The 20,238-nt window shown below is 39.2% G+C and overlaps 1 protein-coding gene across 15 annotated transcripts in view; it reads right to left on the bottom strand.

Annotated features, from left to right (window-relative positions):
• SPSB4 (splA/ryanodine receptor domain and SOCS box containing 4) overlaps nucleotides 1–20,238 on the bottom strand; it is a 158,818-nt gene that overhangs the window by 108,741 nt on the left and 29,839 nt on the right. For 3 of the 15 annotated variants that reach the window (XM_053986177.1, XM_053986178.1, XM_053986183.1), the window contains one exon: nucleotides 2,921–3,163. The exons of the other annotated variants lie outside the window; for them this stretch is intronic. The gene's annotated coding sequence lies outside the window, so the exon portion shown is untranslated. The remainder of the gene's footprint in view (nucleotides 1–2,920; nucleotides 3,164–20,238) is intronic. 15 annotated transcript variants of the gene reach the window in all.

Raw genomic sequence — 20,238 nt, 5'->3', positions numbered from 1 at the left:
TGGCTGTGGATATCTGAGTCACCTGGTGCAATTTCTGAAGGTGAAAAAGCCACAAAAGGAAGAAAAACTGTTCTGTCAGCATCAGGGTATAATCAATAACATCTCAGATTAGACAAACAGCACCACAGTATATCATTCCCAATTTTTAAAAGAAACATTTTAAATTGAATTCTTAAATAATTTAAAGAATCTACTTCATATATATATATATATATATACACAAAAGAGCCATTAAGGAAGTACTTTACAAAATACCTACAACTTTCATCACCTTCAGCTGAACCCAGTTGAACTGAGCCTAAACTTTCAACATTTGTATAGACAAACTATAAAGTCCTTAGCATAAAAAGAAAAATTTAAAAGATGCCTTAAGAAATATATTTAAATGAACAAATTATGTAATGTAACTACATATCCACAATTTTTAAGTTCACCATGTGCTGTTAAAAATAAATAAGAGCACACTGTTTGCACAATTGGTGACTGGAGTCCATTTGGGTTCTTTTTCTTTTTAATTTTCCATATATTAACACTACCTGAGTAATTCTACACAGATTAATTTTCAGTGGGACTCAAGTACATAGATATTTACAGAACTTGTCCTTTCTATTAATATTAGTTAAAATTGAGGCTGAAACAACATGCTCTTCTACTGATATTTTCATTAAAAGGTAAAAAAGACTTTAGATACTACATTTAATTCAAAAGAAAGTAGATTATCAATCATACTCATGAGAAGTTTGAATTTTCTTCCTTTTTCAGTAGAAAGCCCCAGAGAGCTATATATTATCAAAACTTAATAAAATTAATATATTAAAAACAGAGTAATTTCTATACATTGCTTCTAAACTATCTTACAGAATGTAATAGGATTTCATTGTATGAATGCACTTCCTTCAGAAAAGTTTAAAATTTCTACGAGAGAACAATTCCCAATTCATAAGACATTCCTGCTAAATGTCAGCCCTAGTATGATTTCATAAAAAAAGAAAAAATTAGTAGGCTTTCTCTGAAAGAAAACTGTCTAAGAGTTAGTTTCCCATGGTATAACTCATCATCTGACACACAATCAACTTATGAAAAGAAATTAATTTATAAAGAAAAATGACAACATTTGTACTACCTAAGTACAAAGAGTAGCAGTATAAAAATCTGTATTGAAGAATGGAGACCTTTATAGTTTTAATATTTCAAACATTAATTTATTTCGTAGTATTTCCTGTGAGCAATTACAGGGAAAATGCATAATAACATCATATATTTACAAAATTTATTCTCAAGTCCTCTCAGAAAGCAAGAATCCCGATGTTCACATTAACTGTGGGTAATTACACACCTCTTTCACGTGCGTAAAGGAGTACATGTGGCCATTACCATTTGAGAGTCCCTTCAAGTGCAGGGTCAATCAGCTCCAGACTGCACAGCCAACTGCAATTACTCATTTAGAGCAATCAGAGCTCCCCAGTAATTGAACATGAAGAATTAAAACTCTTTCAGAGAGAATTGGTATTGCTTCTCAATATCTGCAAAAGTATAATTGAAAACAATGTTAAACTTAGATTTGTCCCTAGCATTTATTTTTATGTAATATGTGGTTTGTAAGCATAAAAGGGTATTAAGACTGGTGAAAAGAAGGAGAGGAGAGGAGAGGAGAGGAGAGGAGAGGAGAGGAGAGGAGAGGAGAGGAGAGGAGAGGAGAGGAGAGGAGAGGAGAGGAGAGGAGAGGAGAGGAGAGGAGAGGAGAGGAGAGGAGAGGAGAGGAGAGGAGAGGAGAGGAGAGGAGAGGAGAGGAGAGGAGAGAGGAGAGGAGAGGAGAGAGGAGAGGAGAGGAAGAGAAAGAGAAGATTGTTTTCTTTTAATTCCTCCTACATGGAAAATTCAGCAAGCAACCTGTGATAAATATATTACAGTGTTGGCTCCCACAATTGTTAGAGTGAATATTCTGTTTTATAAAGTTGACTTTTGTCAGAGAAGTTTTGCTAAAGTTTAGAGTTCTTTTAATGCAAATGTTGCGTCGTGATACCAATGTTGGCTGGGAGTTGTTGTAATGTTAACATTTAACCAATGAAAGAATCGAGGCCTGTTGAATGTTTCAAAAAGTAACAGATGGCCACAACGAGGATGGCTGCATATGCTCTGTGGAGTGGAGGGACAGAGGAGGAACTATATTAAAATATTTTAATATATATAATCATTTATGAATATGTATTTGGCTGATGCAATACCCAGGGTATATAAGAGGTGTTGCTGTGTTGACTGGTGTGCTCCCTGCTGCAGCTAAGCACCCAGCACTGTTCCTTTTGCTTTATTGAATTTGTCCTCTATTGTCCCTTATTTAATTTTCTTTAAATTTTATCTGAGGAGTGGGCCTTGTTTGTCACAAACCCAACACTTAGTAAACCAGGGGATGCGCCTGGAACCAGTCCAGGCTCTGTTTTAGTAACAAAAATTACTGAAGTGTTGGTCTTTTATTTCAAATAAACATCTGGGCAAACTGGCCAGTGCGAGATTAATTTGGAAGTCATTATTCACCACTACAGGCACTATTTTGTTTGACGGAGAAAAGCATTATAAACAAGCTTTGTGGCATGTCCTACCTGATCAATGGGTGGTGTTAACAACCACCAAGCCCAGCCCCCGGCCCGACCCAAAAAAGCTCTGAACACAGTCGGAGTTCTTTGCCCCAGCAGTGAGACTACTGCTGCATGCTGCTGTGTGCTCCACTGCAGGGATTGACAGACACGGGCCATGCTGTGCAAGCAAAGCCAGTTTATGACACTAATCACCCGTATTTAGAGCTCTCTAACTTCAATACAGAATTTTCCAGTCAGAACCCTTTGCCCCTGTTCCTTTAGTAACACAATCTTTTCTGTTATCGAGTCCCTGTCACATTCTTTTGTGCCAGCAATGTCCTTGTTACCTCTTCTCTCCTCAGAGGGGTCAGTGACCAGACATGGTGTCTTCATTTTTGTTCTTGCCTTGAGTTTTATCTCTCCCACGGCTTCCACTGTACCAGGGCCAGGAGCTCTGCAGCACTACCCAGCTCAGCTTCTGCGGCTGTCTGATCTTCCACACTCCGTTATCTACATCTTGAACATCCCAATTGCTGCAGCACACCACATCACCAATGAGCTCTTTGTAAATCTGCTTGTTGCAAAAATGGCTAGCAATAAAACAAAATAAAAAGTCTGTACACACACACAAGGATAATTTCCCCCTTACTTTAAGACTTCCTATCTTCCCCTCACCTATGTCTTCATTTTCCTTCCTTGGTTTATACATCTCATGACTTGAACTGCTACTTAAACTTCTGGGGAAGTAACAGTTGCAGAGCCTGTGAGGGATTAGAAATCTCCTGATATATTATAAGACAAAAATTCTGTAACTCTGAAAAGTTTCCATTAGACTGTCCATCCATTTGAGCAGCCCAGGTAGCATTTCCAGCCACAGGACAAAATAATTTCTCCCAGGAAGCTGATGATAGACATGGGCAAAACTATCTCCAGGAAAAAGCTGTAGACCCCGTGGGGCTCTCGAACGAGAACAATCATTAAGAAATAATCTGTAGCTTCCAGGACTTTCATTGTTCTTCCTGATTTCATCTGGACCCAGTGAAAGTTCACACAAAGGGTAGCTAGTGTGATTTAACCTGTAATAAACTGCACATACACATGTTTAGAGGAGAAAATCAGAGCAAAATATCCCATGTGCTATTGAGAGGAGAGATGCGTGCTAATATCTTTACAAACAATTCGATGGCTGAAGGAATGGGTATTAACGTCTTCGGAATGGGTCTTAATGTCTCTACTGACTTTGGGGGACAGGTTCCTTACCAGGCCCAGACAGTTTGGGCTCCTGGAACAGGCAAGGGTCTGCACAAGGCTGAAGTTTGGGGTGAAATGCCAGGTTCAAGGGGGGAATATGAGGTAAGTGGTTTGGGAAGGCTGTACCTTGCTAGCAGCTCAGCCGATGGGGAAAGGAAGAGGAACACAGGGCCGGGGGTTTAGGATAAAAGGGAGGCTGCGCCTGTGAAACCTCGAGAGAGAAAAGCCCACGGGCGTGTGGCCCAATAGACCCTCTCCCTTTATTCAAATAAAGTTCAAGGACTCCTCTGTCTCTTTTTTGGACATAAACCTCTGGTGTTTGCAGATTGCTGATTTTCCTGGCACTATCCTATTTTTTTTTTTTTTAAAGGAAAACTTTAAAAAATGTGAGGGAATGTCAGAAGTTGTATAGGAAAAACTATACATGAAAAAGAATAGCATGTGAAAAAATCTGGGTTTTTTTTTTCACTTGCTTCATATATTTGCATTAATTTAAATTTTAAAAATACTTGGTAACAGCAAAATTGTTGCTGCTAACACATTGCCTGCTAGGAAGGAGTTCATCCTTTATTAACCTCTTTATTAATCTAAATATTTTTGGAGGATTTCCATGGAAAGGCAATACAAAGGCTGATAATAAATGTCATACAGGGAACAAGAACACTGCTCATAATCTAAAACTGCTTACATGGGTTTTAGCCTTTTTTGGGGTCAATGTGTTTTAGAAAGGGAGAGCAGGACTAGTTTTGCCAAGATCCACTATGCTCTCAAATGTTTCCCGACCACTTTCTTTACCACTACAGAAGGGAATTTCAAAATTCAAACATGAAGAACAAATTAAATTAACACTTAGGAGGTTTTCTTTGTTGTTCTTAATTGTCATCTTTTGATTCATGAACATATTCTGGGTGATGCAGTACTTTCAGATCCAAATGCTCAGAGATGCTGAGTCAGGTCACAAATTCCATGAGATCTTATAGTGAAATAGCCAAGCTGGATGTTTTATTTTACTTCTATTTTTTATCATCTGTTCTTTAAGTAGTGTTAAGGTCCACAAATATTTGTTAGCCTGGAGCTGGTTTGTGTTTCCCAGAAAAGTATGTAAATCCTTGAGGCTTGCAAGTATAAATATGAGAAATGAATTGCCTGTACTGAGTCAGGGAGAAAGAAATGAAACTCAAGATTCTGCCCCTATAAGAAATAAAGATATTATAATCATAGGGAAAAAAGTAAACTTTTATCCATTATAAACTAGTCTTGAAGTCTTACTCATGAACAAGACAAAAAAATCAGGTTTATTATTTTACATCTCAGACACATTGAGAGCTAGGATCTGCACAATCTCTCCAGAGGTTTCCCTACCTTACTCTGACTAGTCTAGAATACAATGGCAACTAGCAAAATGCGTGGGCATTCTGTCCTTGATTTCAAGATTTGCTTTCAGTGTATAGTTAAAGAATTAAAAACAAATATAAATCGTCCTAGTTTTAAGATAAATGTAAATAAACAACCAAAAAAATAAACAAATACAAAGAAAACCCCCTCCACAATCCCACTTTCCCACCTTTTGTAGGCTTACAAATTATCTCAAAACTCTATTACTTTTGTTAAAGGTTTTTGGTGGTGTTTTATTGCTGTTGTGAGTTGGTTTGGTGGGGTTTGTGTTGTTTTGTTGTTTGGGGTTTTTTTGAGACTGGAGGCATATTAAAAATATCTAAATATGTTGCTCATATGACTTTGGTTAAAAAAAAAATAGAGCAGAGCTGTCTACGGATACGTTCTTAAAACCCAGGGTACCACATTAATTACTGATGCAACACATAATCCTTGTCTGTCTGCTGCCAAATCTGTTCTCTCACAGGGAGTTGTAGACAGGATCAGGGTCTAAGCTCCTTCCCATGCATCTCCTAATATTGCTGCCATTGCCAGTCTGTACCAGGGCGTCAGCTGAGAACGTGGCTCCTGCACGAACTGCCTGTGGTTAAATGAATTTGTCAGAATGAGATGCCTCACTTGGCACCATTACAACATAGTCTTTTTCCAAGGAGATTGAAATCAATCCATTCACCAGCGAGCTTTTAGGACACTCACTGCTCTGCCCTGTGCTCATTAGTCGTGGAAGTGGGAAAGCAAGTCATTTACTAATGTACTTTATGATGTCTGATTAAAAGGGCTGAGAGGAGAGAAGACATTCGAACCTAAATTCAGCCTGAGAGGAAAGCTGCAGCTCTAGTGAGTAACAGAAGAGTTTCTGTAATGCAAGGACCAGGCTGGCAAGCTCTGCTGTCATCAGAGTGAGGAATAACTGCAGCAAACTGCTGGCATATGCTGGATTTACTGGTGTCCGTGGTGCTTAATGGGCCATCACCAGCACGGGGTGGCGTGTGGGTGTGGGGGTATTTCTGTTTGGGTTTGAGAGAGAAAATAATGCTGGAAAAGGACGGATCTCTGAAAGACGAGCATTACATAAATATGAAATAGAAGAGGGTAGCCTGATTTAGGAAGAGAGGATAAAGAACACAGGCAGATTTCTGGACGAATTGTGACTGTAATCTGACCGTCTGGCAGAACCCATAACGGCTGATTAAGAGGAGAAAAATGTGATTAAAGCACACTACAGTTTCATACAGTACTGTCATCTTTAAAGCTCTCAAAAAAAGGGATTTTTATAGGATCCGACACAACACATATATTAACACACTGTAACAGCAAGAAGCCAAAACAAGTGAGTACAGAAGAAAAAAATATACTAATTAAAAGTAACTTGAATTAGCGCAGAAGAGCCTCAGATTCAGGCCAAACTGAGCAGACTTCAATAAACAGATTCAAAGCCACTTAGTAGTTTAAGTACCCGGGTCGATATTGTTTTAGTTTCTTTGCTGAAAAAGCAATATAAAGAAGCTAAACCGGGCTGGTATGAGCAGAGAATTCAAAACAAAACACTCCAAACCACCCAAACTCCAACACAGCTCTCCACATTTACCCTTAGAAAGGCAAATGAGCATTGTCCCTGTTAACAGATCCTAACGAGCCTGGCCCCCGCTAGCTCAGATGTGTTACGGATGAGCAGACACCTTTCTGTGTTCCCTGTGATAGCCTTAGGAAAAGCGTTACACATTGAAAAACCGGAGATCAAACACTCCTCTAAGCTGCCTGTGAGGCTGACACAATGCAAACCCAGAGAGGGGATGAGAGGAACCGACGGCAGAAGGGAAACAGGACACTGGCATTGTGCGGGACTGGGGTCACCGTGCTGGGACTGAACTGGGGAGAGTTGGTGGACACAGCTTCGAGCTGCAAGACTCCTTTTAGCCATGCTAGATTCATCTGTTATTCCCAACCCAAACTTGACGATTCCATCAGGATGATATAAATCGGCAATAACTTCAGACAAGCAGAGGGACAAACGACCCAAGAGAGTTCTCATACCGGTATGGATTTTCTGAACTTTTATCTCCCGTGGGTATTTTACACTCCCTGTGACCAAGTAGGTCGCAATCACTGCAGCGACATAGGAGAAAGCCACTTTTATTTCACAGATGGGACATCTACTGGAATAATAAAAATCCAGCAGCACAGGGACAAATGCTCTGGTGACTGCTCACGTTCAGAGAGGCAGAGACAAACAGAACATATGTAGATACCTGTGATGAACAAGTATTTGTGTGGTTGTGCACGTAGGTGCCTCTGTGTGTGAGCTGCTTTACAAACCTTGTTCTCCTGGGATTCGCGGTACTGGACAGAGCACACCCGCATCGTGTAATAAAGAACAGTAAAACGACACCTGAGCTCCCAGTGCCAGGTAAAACAAAGTAGCACAGTCCCACCAGCAGGGCTTGGTAAATCACATACATTGCCCCCGGGCTATGCTGGTTTTTAAAGAACGAGAATTCGTGCCTTTGTATGGCCCCATTGATCTGAGTGCTCCAAGAGGTGCTTGCAGCCTGCTCAGTCCTTTTTTGTACACTGCACACAGTACAATGGAGAAGGAATGACGAGAGTGATTTGATGGATCACTGAATTGGCTTGACAGGTATCAAATCCCAGACCAGTCCTCTGAGCAGAGGTTCCTCCCTTCCAGGCTGTATTCACTAGCTAGTTCTGTAACCCAACCAAAACCAAATTCTGCCTAGCTGTGTAAATGAACATGCATCACTTTGAAACTGCACCAAATGAATTTAACCCTGCCCTGGGGCAGGGAAGTAGGTTAAATGACTTCACAAATACTGTAGGTTCCTGTTTCCCGTGATTCCCGTGATTCCTTCTACTGCTTGGGATTGCTGCTATCTCTGTTCCCAACCTGCACCAGTGGCATTCAGATGATGTGCTCATCTTTGCCCTGAAGTATTTTAATAAGTTCGATTTTCTCTTCCCCAAAAATCAGTTATCAGTATGAAGTATATCAATCATGGACATAGTGGCAAAATACCCATGTTTATGTAAAAAAAAGTTATAATTTAATTTCATCAACACTATTTCTTCCAAACACATAAGTGGAACCCTGTCCCAGTTTAGGCAGCAATCTTTCCCCATCTCAGGTCAGTTTAGAGGGCCCAGCTCACAAAGTCTGTTTGCATTACTGTAAAGGATCTCAGCAGAGGAACAGATGATTTAAAAGGATACTAAAATAGAAGCCCAAGGCAGGTGTAGCTGACTCAGATTGGAAAGCCTGGGCCTTGCAGCACATCATCTTCATTTGTTTTGCTCTTTCCTGTATCACCCATTGGGAAGTATTGAGTCATTCTCTGCTGTGGACATTCATTATCCACAGCTTGGTTCTAACAGGACTCATGGACAATTCATCCCTTGACAGTGAAATAGTCACTGCAAGGAAAGAAAAGATACTCCAAGGTCAAATATTGCTTGGTGTGAGCTATTCACACAGTTCCATGCTGCTTCCTGCTTTTCTCGGTTATATTCAAGAGACATGACTAAGTCAATGGAAAAATAAAGCTTCCAAATGATCTGAGAACTCTGCAGTAAGGGAATTGACATTTTGAAATATATAATTAACATAGATAATCAATAAATTCTAGTTAACAGTTATGTGGAGATGAAATCAGGTATGAAATCTGACTGTGAATATCTGACAAGTATTTCCACTAGGAATCTAACAACATGAGGAGAGATGCTTCCCTGCAATCCTAAAACATGTAGTAAGTTTCAGGAAAAACCTCTGCTAGATCAATTTAGTAAACTGATCTTTCTGCAAACTGTTTTTACCCACTAATAAATTCCTTAGACATCACCCAAAGCAAGTACCCAATCAGCATCACAGCATGGATTTGTCATTAATCATGTTCACAAGTGACTGCTTCTTCTCCAGAAAGGCCAGTTCCCACATTGTTCAGAGCACACTACTTCACTCCTCTACAAAAAAAGCACTCGGCAGCTGCTAGTTGAGGTGTTAGGGATATTCCAAAAAAATTTCTTGTAGTCAGAATATGCTCATTTCAGGGGTGCAGGAAGGAGGAAGGGAAAAAATAACCTTTTCCTTGGAACATACTCATGTCAAAGAGGTTTTATGGGAGAGATTTGTAATGACTGGACTCTATTTTCCCATCAGAGTAGCCACTAGGCAAGTGGTTGGAGATTGCAGAGATGAATGAAACAGAAGACCTAACCAGTGGTTACTGGCTATTCTGAACTATGTAATTTCTTTGCTGGAGCATTTGTTTTTAAGTGCCTTAAAGGTCACTTTTGTGGCAGAAAAGGAAACTACACATTTTGCAGAAGAGAATCTGGATTTCTAATTAGGCTGTAATTGCATTCTTTCCTTTCCCGCTGAGAGCCCAGGCTCTCCGTGGGCTGCTTCGCAGACCACCCAACTGTGGAAGGCTCCAAGTGCTTCCAACACCTCTGCAGAGGCTCAGTTAATGCCCGCACCATCACAGTGCTCATACCCTCAGCTTCCTCTGCTGCTGCAGAAAGGCAAATGGATTCAGTTCTTCCTGGAAAAACAGCAGAAGCACAAGCTGAAAGGCTGAAAATGAGTTTGGGTAAAACAGCAACAGGCAGCCCAAATGTTCTGAGCGCATTAAGGAATCATGACCTCATCAGAAATAGATAAATTTGGTTTATGTTATCTGTAGATCTAGTTAAAATTGGCAGCAATGGAAACTAAGTACTGTGAGTTGTAATATGGAAGTTACAAAATAACTTTTTCTTTCAGCAGAACCCCAGAACTTTCCCAACCTACGTAAATCCCCTCAAACTTGTTCTGTGGTCTTCATAAATCGTTCATTGGTATGAGGCAGTCTCAGCAGAACTAAAATAGCCACACTGAAGAGAAGGGACAATTCTCAGTGAGAATGAGATGGACAGAGAATGTTCACTGCCAAAATATCAGACAAAGGGAGCATATTTATATTTTTTCAAAGGAACATGCTTTTCTTTAATAAAACTAAAACTTTAAAGACACAAAACTTATTTCAGCAATAGGTAAATGTATGACTACACATCACACAAAGAAAGAAGTAACCTTGACATAAACACTTTGTCACAACATATCTAGACTTTCCAAAAATACTTTGAACACTGTCGTAAAAAATGACAGATTTTTTTTTCTTATAAGCACTAATTTTCCATATGATTTCTCTTTATAAATGTTACATTTTTCCTTTTGGCAGAGCAGTGTGTGAAAGATTACAGCTATCATGGTAATGAATTATCCAAGGACAGTGGTTCTGAACTGTGATTCTGACATGTGCTGATGCCTGGCTGACAGTTCAAACTGGCAAGCACCAAAGCACGTTGCTTCCATCAAGATCAGGCAGACTGTAATTTCTCTTCCTCTTTCCCCACAGAAAGTTACAGTGCAGCTACCACGAGCCACAGAAAAAAAGAAAATAGGCAGCTTCAGATGCACACAGCATAAAGTCAGCAAGACCAAGGCAAGACATTCTGCAAAGGACAAAACAACCTGTCCAAACTCAGCTCAACATGACAACCCAAGTGAAACCCCAAAGATACAGTGAGGATTCAGCATGCAATACCCCTGTCCTGTGGACTGCACTCAAGGCTCCTGGGCAGCCCCCTCAGCACAGTTGATTTGGTGCTGCTTTTCTCCCAGTAGCCCTGAGAGGCTACAAGCATACAGGCTTCCCCACACCATGAGAAATACTTGTTATTTCCAGAGCTCATGAACTGGCTGTTCTCTGACTACACAGTATTGCAAGAACTGAACTTCCTTTGCTTCAACCTCCTCAGAAAATCCTTCTGTAAGTACCAGCAGATCAACACAGAATAGTGTTTGGTTTCCTGAGGCTGATTCCCAGCACACAACAGACTGTCACATGAGGGAGGTGAATGCTGCATAGCTTAATTCTGTAGCTGTTCTTCTGCACACTTTCCAATAGATAGGAACAAAGAGCTTCTTATCTCCTAGCAATCCAGATCATGAACACAAATTAATGCCAGTCATACATATCCTTTTTATGTTTTCTCCTGGGAGTTAAAAAAACAAATAAAGCAAAACAAAATGCCCTTACCTATAGAAGAAGAACATGAAGGAAAATACAAGAATACAAGTCATGCCATAAAATGAAGATTCACCTTAATACTCATTTAATAATTTTGTACTTTACTGATTTAGTCAGTTACTGAGTCACTATTGCTACTAAAGTGAACCAATAATAAAAGTTACAATCCAGTGCCAGTAAAATACAACAGATTATTAACTTATCTGAGACAAAGCAAAAATATATTTCATCTCTGTTAATACATGTTTTTATGCTATACCAATTAAAGATAGTTTGGGGACATTTTCTCTAATTATTCACCAGAAGCGGTCCTTTATATTTCAGTCAGGATTATCCAGAGAATAATACACTTTTATCCCTTTCCTCAAAACACCCTTGTGCCCCAGGAAATTTAACTGCCTCTATCTAATCCCATAAAAGTCCTTTTCATTGTTATTTCTTGGTGGGACTGTCAATCAGAGATGAAAAAGGGAAAAACAAAACAGAGAGTGCTTTGATAGAAACATCACCTCAGCCAGTGCCACAATTATATCAGATGGCATAAAGAAGAATCACTTTGAAGAAGTGGCATGGAAGAAAAGTGTCTCTTTTGTGTCCTTTTCCCCTTTGTTTTCTAGGATTAATGGCTTATTTCCTTTCTGTGGTTTTGTTGCTTTTTTTTTTTTTTTTTTTTTTTGGGTTTTTACTCAGCATTGCATTCTATTTCCCAAATAACAGCATGGGCACTTCACACAAGTTTATAACAAAACCCCAGCATCAGCTGTGCTTTAATAATTTTTCTTCAAACCATGCTCAAATCAAACACCACAGGATTTTTTCCCTTTGCACTTTAATGCAATTACATTCCCAGCAGTGACACGGACATGGAAGGTGGGGCTCAGATCCCACAAGGTGTCTGATCACTGCTGACAGTCAGCTGTGAGCACAGAGGATGCTCTCCCAAGCACAGACACTGTTCATCCATCTCCCCACTGGGCACAGGAGTTTGGTGCAAGCAGCCCACAGCCAGAATCACTCAGGGGTCCCAGCCACAGATAAGACCCCAGGGGTGCTTTGCAAATGCTGGCCTTTCCCTAAAGGCCAAATTGCAACCTGTACAAAGGAAGGGAGAGGCCATGTGGCAGTTATAGGACTTTTGTCAGCCTTTTCAGCTGGCCTTAAAATTACCATTTCTCTAAGAAGTATGTTCTTTTAAGTTAAAAGCTTTAAAAAGTAAATCTTTTTAGCATAAGAAAGGCAAAAAAGAATGGTCAGAAAAGAATAGAGAGAAGTGCTCACAACTGAGAACTGAAGGCACTGAATTCTCACCCCTGAAAGCTACAACTGAGCACAGGGCACTGGACCTGCCATGCTCAGGTAAACACAGATAACAAGAGTACTTTGAAGGCACTGCTTCTATTCTTCCCAGGTTCATATTAGTGCTTTCTGGATTTCTATGAATTCTCTACTAGTGAGGCCTCCACATCTTTGCAAAATAAGCACCAGGATGGAAAGACATCAAATATGGTTATAGATGAGTAATAACTTGTGTGTACATTCTCTTTATGTTTGATATTACGTGGTTTTAAATTAATTTACAGTGCATTATGGTCAGTGTTCTCTATAGAGCTCCCAGACCTTTGAATATTTGCTTTCCTGCTGGCTAGCAAGGTTTTTCTATTGTGGATTTAAACAACACTATTGAACCTGAGCCACGTGGGTCTGAATCTGCTCAGCCATTACAGAGAATTCAGAATACCCTTACACATTTGCATTAGAGGAGGGGCTAGATTTTCTTAATCAGTATAAATTAAAGGTTTACTTGATATGAGAATAAACAACTCAAAGCTTACAGAAGGGGCTTTACATGGGAATCCCAACACTGTTTGGGGGTATTCATGGGGCAACCTGAAACTAGAGTTCTTATTTTGGGATGAACTTTTAGTTTAAAAATATATATATATCTAAATAAGTAAATGTAAAGCTAAACAAGGGATTGTGAAGTGGGAAGGAGGACAAGATTCCTCCAGCATTACTCCCTGTGCAGCCTGACATTTGTGCAAGTCAGAGGCCAAGCCCCTGCAGAGCTTTCCTACTACCACTGCAGCTGCTCTGGGTCAAAGGAGCAGTAAGAAATGTGGGTTTCTTTTCAGTTGGTCAGTTTTTGTTTGGATGCTTGGTTTGGCATGCCTGCTGAAGAATTCATTCATTTGAAGCTTTTTTGTTTTTACTGGACCAGTTAAGTTGTCAGGCTTGCATTGCAAACAACCAAACCTGAAAGTTGTAAACATCACTGTATTTTGCCACCTCCTGCTCCTTTTCCACTACCACTGCACTGGTTTTCCCTATTCAAAAGTTTAAAACAGGATTTCTCAACCTACCTTAAAGCTTAACTCTCCCTGCAGCAGCAGAATCAGAGCAGCTAAACAAAGGGTTAGTAGGAACTTGGTTGTAAATAATGACCAGAGACATGTAATGGGGGAAAAAAAAAAAAGTCTATGAATATAAAAAGACTTCTTCCAAGCAAACCAAGAAATTCTAAGCTCTGGGAGTTAGAAATAAGCCCTTCAACACTAGTTAAGACCACATTCTTTCTAGTAAAGAGATGCTCTTAAGCGTTCTTTCCAGTTTTGTAATCATCTTATCAGACATTTATATCTTGTATCTTTGAGTTTGTTAATTATTGCGTTATTTGTTGCACAGGAACAGCTTCAATACATAAATGTAATTTCTCAGGCATATCCCAGAATATTTATTTTAACCTTTTCATACAATGAAAAGGAGGTTCAAGTTGGAATGTAGCAACCAAGTAGCAACCAATTCTGAGACAGGTGCTTCTACATCTGATCAAGCGGGCAAGAAAGGATGAAGATAACCTTAAAGCCTTTAAGGCAACAAAAAGCAGAAAAGCTCCCAAAAATGGACAGCAGTAAGGGGAAGCAATTGTCTGTTAGAGGTGTTTCTCAAACAGGTACAATTTTAACTGCTCATTCTACTGAAGTGCCTCAGGCACAGCTCTTTCTCAGAGGTTTTGATTTTCAGACTGTGTTTCCTGTGCAACATACACACATGTTCCTTGTATATAAAAAAGGCTGGTGTTGCATGTCTGTCAGAGCAACTGGGTGACTTGGCACAAAAATCACCTGAAGAAACCTGAAGTCTCTAATCCAAACTCCTGCTCAAAGCAGGTCATTTATGAGGTCAGATCAGGTTGCTCAACGTTTATGAAGTCGAGCCTTGAAACTCTCAAAGGATGGAGACTGCAGAATGTCTCTAAGCAACTTGTTTCACTGCCTCACTCTCATATATTAAAAAAAAAAGGAAAAAAGAAAAAAAAAAGAGAGAGATTTCATCCAATCTACACCTGTTTTGTTTCAGTTTATGTCTGTTGTCTTTCATCCTTTCACTGTGAAAAGCCTGGTGCTTCATAAGGAATGTCACACTGTTTTTCCCATAAGTTTGACTGCTTGGTAAAATATGTGAGAGATTTCCAGAAAAGTTCTTCACCTGATAAGAAGAACCAGGAATAAACCCCACAGCTTTTATAAACATTTCAAATTAAGCTGCATTTGCCTTGCAAAAGGTCCAGTTCCTCATTACTCCACAGTAAGTGTAATCATTTTGGAAGATTGGAAAATATTAATTAGCTAAAAAACAGGCAGAGTAAAGAGGTTTCAATTTCAAGGGCAAAATAAACCAAAATATATTGTTCATGGACATATCAAGATCAAAATTAGGCAGCTTAGATGGCTGGTTGTGACATAAACCATAAATTTCCAATCAGTGCCTAAGGCAGAAATGTCAGAGCTGAACTAAATTACCTAGATTTGGATGTTTAACTTGACATGTTTATTCTTGCTGAAAGCCAAACAAATCTTTCTAACTTTCTAGAATTTTTTAATCAATTTTTTTTTAAGAAAAGCTAATAAACTAGTTTTTCTAGCAATTCTGCAATATGAAAGAAGCAAAATTACAAATGTACACATGCAAATATACAAATGTCCATAAAATACAATGCTTATATACTATTTTTATATATAAAAAATGGATCAGATTTTTTACTATTTGCAATGGTAGCCTTAGTTGGCAAAAGATTTCTTATTTATCTATAGATAATTCCTCTTGGTCACCTTAGGCATAGGTAAATGCACTTTGAACAATTACAGATGCTCTTGAATTCCTCACACAGCTCAGTAAAAGTCAATCCACCGCAGTATCCATGAACTTAGTTCCTGGGGCTTAGCAGCTCTCTGTGCTTCTGGCACAGTTAGAGCAGAGGAGAAAGAGACCTGAGAGAAATGGACTTTCAGGGAGCCGAAGCTCATTCAGTGTGAGTTGAAAGAATTCATCCTTCCAACACCAGGACATGCAGCCCCAGCATCCTGCTAGAGGAGGAAGAGAAAATTCCTGTGCAGGTGCACTTAGGCTCCATCCCGTACCTCTGGGAACAGTTTAGGGCTGTTGTGATTCTCCCTGATTTACACTGCTACACTGATCCAGCTTAATAACAGTATCCCTTATAACTCAGGACAGAAAAAACTGCTTCTGGCCTTTGAAATTTCAGCCTTACAAAAGCGTCAGCAGGTATCTGGAAAGATTCTGAAAGAAAAGGAGCCATATAGAATATCCCATGTGTGTTACAAACAGTGCTTGCACAAGAGTACATGACTTGTTCTGCTACATGTGCATGAGGGAAATGAAAGTGAAATGATTGCTGAGAGAAAAGACAGAAAAGTCTTCTCAGGCATAGGTCAAAGAAGACTCTTCAGTTCAGTCATGGAGAGTGTACAGCTCATGGAGGCTCCAATGCTCAGTTTTTGTGGCTGTCCAGCAGTAACAATGCCCCACCCAGGAGTCAGGAATGCACCTCTGTGAAGAGGACAGGAGAGGGACTGAATGAGAAGAGCCGTCCTCATGTGTGAATGAGTTAAACAAACAGCATTCCTCATCTCTGCTCATGTGTTTGATTGCTAGGGAGCAGCTGGATCCAGGCACTGTGGTCACTGTGGTCTCTCCTACACACAGAGCCCTTAAGAAAAGGCAGGGAGCAGCTGCTGATCAGACAGCTCAGGATGGAGAGGAGCAGCCAGGACCTCATGGAGGCCTGGAGGAGTCACACACAGGTACTTTGCTATAAAACATACCCCACTATGCCACTAGGATTTATAAACTGGGGGTTAGGAAGTGTTAGGGGGAAAATTACGATGCTGCTTCTCTGATCTCATCTTAAAGATTTGCTTACTGAAACTGACAACCTATTTATGCCCATGTCTTTGGACCTTCCCCCACCAAATAAATATATATTCTTTTTTTATGTTTAACAAGTAGAGATTCACCTTATTTAGCTTCTATATCAAGTGGTATCCTTTAAATTAAACAATTAATTCTGTTACTAAACTCCTCTTTTTTGGTAATATTTTAAATACTAACCACTAAATGCCCATTGCTCAATGTCCTAGACTTGCTCATGCAAGAAACAGTAACTACATCAAATTGGACTGTAAATTATGTGAGTTCTATTTTGAGCGTGACATCATTCATCCTGTTGTTTCAATTTAATTATATTTAGTCTTCAATCCATCCCCAGCAGCCCCAATATTTCACATTTTGTTAGTTTGTCTGCTCTATTCTGACTGGTGACTTACAAAAATAACCACATTTCAAAACATTACTTCAGAAAATTAACCCTAAAGCAGTGTTCCCAACCCATCAACACTTCTGTGCAGAAGAAAAAATATCCTCAGTGCCCAGTTGACAACAGTAGTTGCTGAAAGCAGTAACAGAAAAACAAGGTGAAAACTCAGAAAAACACACATTCGCATTTCAGTTCTGGACTGTTTAATGCTCTAGAATCTGAATCTGACAGCAAATACTCTCATTACTTTATTATAACCTAGGTACATATGCTTAAATCTTCCTATAAAGAGTATTTTTTCAGATGGTATTTTCTGTGTCAGGTCCTACCTGTAAGATGATACTTTTAGTATTTTCAGCAAAATTAGTTGGAATAGTCCTTTAGTTGTAAAGGTATTTTACAGATCCCTTTTTTCAAGAAAAATATGTTAAAGACATATGCATTATCCTCACTGAATAATACTACTTTTGCTACTTTAGACTTTTAGAGTAAGGTTGTAAAAACTCCAAAAATTACGCTGTAATTTGGAAGGAAAAGCTTAAATGGTAAAGTTTAAATTTTAAAATTGTATTCATTTTCCTTGGATCGTGGAATAATGCACCAAGCTTACATATTTGCGTGGGTAGCTTACAAATGATCGCATCTCCATGGTACACACAGTTCATTTCCTGTAAGCACTCACTAACCTAACTTATTTTCTATGTGAAAACCCCTTCCCATAAATAGACCTAGTTATTCTGAACAGTCTTGCCTAAGAAGTTTAATAATGTTAACAAATTGTTTTATTAACAATTACCCCAGGACTGGACATCCTGTCATCACAATACTCCAGCAAGTGCAGACATTTCCCAGTCCCGTTCTGCACTGACCAGCCTGGGTGGTGGCTCTGGTTTTACTTCTCAAGCCTTTGCAGAATTTCCCTTCCCTAAAGAGAGGCTTTAGCCTGAGTCCCAGCTGCACCTCCTTAGACAGGGATTGTGACATCTGGTGGGAACAAATGATGCTTCAACATTCCTTATGGGAATGCAGTATTTATCTACCAAATAGGGATCCTACAGCTTAGGAGAGAGTCTAAATATACATTTTTTCCTTAATTCAAATTATAAGCCCAAACATAAAAGATAAAGATCAACACCCCAGCTAGCAAAAATTATTGCTACTTTGTTGTTGTGCTGGTTGGTTTTAAACAAGCCAGAAGTTCTTTATTCTTTCCCAAACCAACAAAAAAGATGCCAATTTAAACTGCAAAAGACTCAATGTTAACTAGTGGAAATGGCATTTCTGTTTTGTTTTTTTCAGTCTAACATGTAAATCCTTTACATTCACTCCTGCTAAAATGATGGTTAACAGTGTTAGGATAGGAAGTCTCACTGCAGGGCCTACTTTCACAGAAGACCTAATGTCTCATGGTACAATTTTCTATTGTTTATTATTTCTTCAAAATATTTCTTTGAAAGTGACAAAGTTGTCTTTGATGTAACGCAAGAAGACAACTTATCAGAACCATCTTTCACATAAAAGTTAGTCTGGTTCAAAGCACCAACAGAAATTATTTCGTGTGAATAAACATATTTTTAAGGCCATCAGTTGGAAATAGTACCTGATGATTACATTTTGAATGTGTCAAAAATGAAATTCAACAAACTGAGAGTGCAGCTGAGGCCTAACCTGCCCTATTTCCCTCAAATCCAGATTTCTCATTGCCTCCTATTGCTGGGTTTGGCTCAGCATCTTGCCCTAGGGTGTTGAATGACACCCTCAGGGTCCTGCTGGAAAAGAATAAAAGCTTTCTCTCTCAGCTAACCAATAAAGAGCAAGTCAACAGCACTCCAGGAACACCTATTAAAGCCTACCAGAGTCTAATAAAAACAGTTACTTAAATATTAAAGTCATTTCATTGCTAGTGGCTGGAACACAAGAAGCAGGCGTTTCAGCTGGTTCAAGTCTTTATCAAAGGCTTAAAAGGAAAATTTGTTCTATTTATAGGCACAAGTATAGAAGCACTGTGCTTGCCAGCCCATTTTATTCTAACATCAAAGAAATTTAACATTTAAACCAATTATTTCTTAAATCCTACAACTAAAAGTGGTGTCTCAGCCTCCTCCACCAGTGCTACTGTACCCAGCCAGCCCAAAACAAACCATGGCCAGTCAGAACCAATAATGTCAATCATGGGGTCAGAGTTTACAAATTCCTTCAGGGTGTTAAAAACATCAGAAACACCATTTGTGTTTAGACAGATGTATAGGCACAACAGATTAGAAACTTTAAAGGCTCAATAGATACAAGGGGTGCTAAGGGAAACAAAAGGTATTGGGTACAAACAAGAGAACTTAAACTTCTTACCAGTGAATTCAAGATAAAAATAAAACCACTCATAAAATAAACTTGTTCTAAGTCCATAATTGCACAAAAACAGTAAGATCTTCACTTTTCTTTAAACTGGATTCTAACACTGAGCACTGAAGTCAAGGATCATTTAATCTTTTCCTTCCCTCCTGCTGCACACCATTTCCACTCTGAAAAGCAGCAGCAGGGATTAGTTCAGTTCAGAGACAGGCTTTGTTGAGAAAGACTCAGCTTCACTGTAACAGCTGTGGGTCGGAGAGAAAGAAATGCTCATAGTGCTGGAATTTTGGAAGTGCCCAGGTAGAAACCTGCCACATCAAGCTTCATTTTAGACTGCCTGTGGATGTGTTCACTGTCTGCTCTCCTCCCTTTCTCTGCTTACCTGTCTCTGAAATATTGCACACTCTGTCAAGGTTTGCAAGTTGATCCTCACATTTTGATTATTCCTATGAGTGTGTTGCCAAAATAGTTTCAGAAAAGGTTTGACTTTATTGCGCTCCAGTCTGGAAGATTTCTGCTTTTTATTTCAAAGACAATTACAACTCTTACATTTACACGTTCATCCAGTTTCTTAAGCCATTTATGGATGTGTCCAAGTAAACTCAGCAAGCCACTTAAACATGGTTTGTTTTTTGCTGACTGGGAAAGACACAGCCTTGTATCTCTTTGGATTAAGTCCTTTTCATAACATTACATTAAGGAAATTCTTAATTCCCATGAGTGTACATCTGGATTATTTCTCATAAATAACTTAATAGATCTAATGCACGTGAATGTATGATCTGAGTATCATCAACTGATGGTGCAGTAATCCCTGTCTTTCCTCAACTAACATTTTCCTACAGACAGTGAGTCTGTATCAGCAAGTTTTGTCACATCTAACATTTAGGTTCAACACACTTCCATGGCAGCCATCCTTTTCTATTCAATATACAGTGGGTCTCTATAGCAACATTGGCTACAAACAATC

Source organism: Vidua macroura, chromosome 10, assembly GCF_024509145.1.
Source record: "Vidua macroura isolate BioBank_ID:100142 chromosome 10, ASM2450914v1, whole genome shotgun sequence".
Lineage (NCBI taxonomy): Eukaryota > Metazoa > Chordata > Aves > Passeriformes > Viduidae > Vidua > Vidua macroura.
Note: the sequence above shows the minus strand (reverse complement) of the source record. Positions and strands in the feature narration are given on the sequence as shown.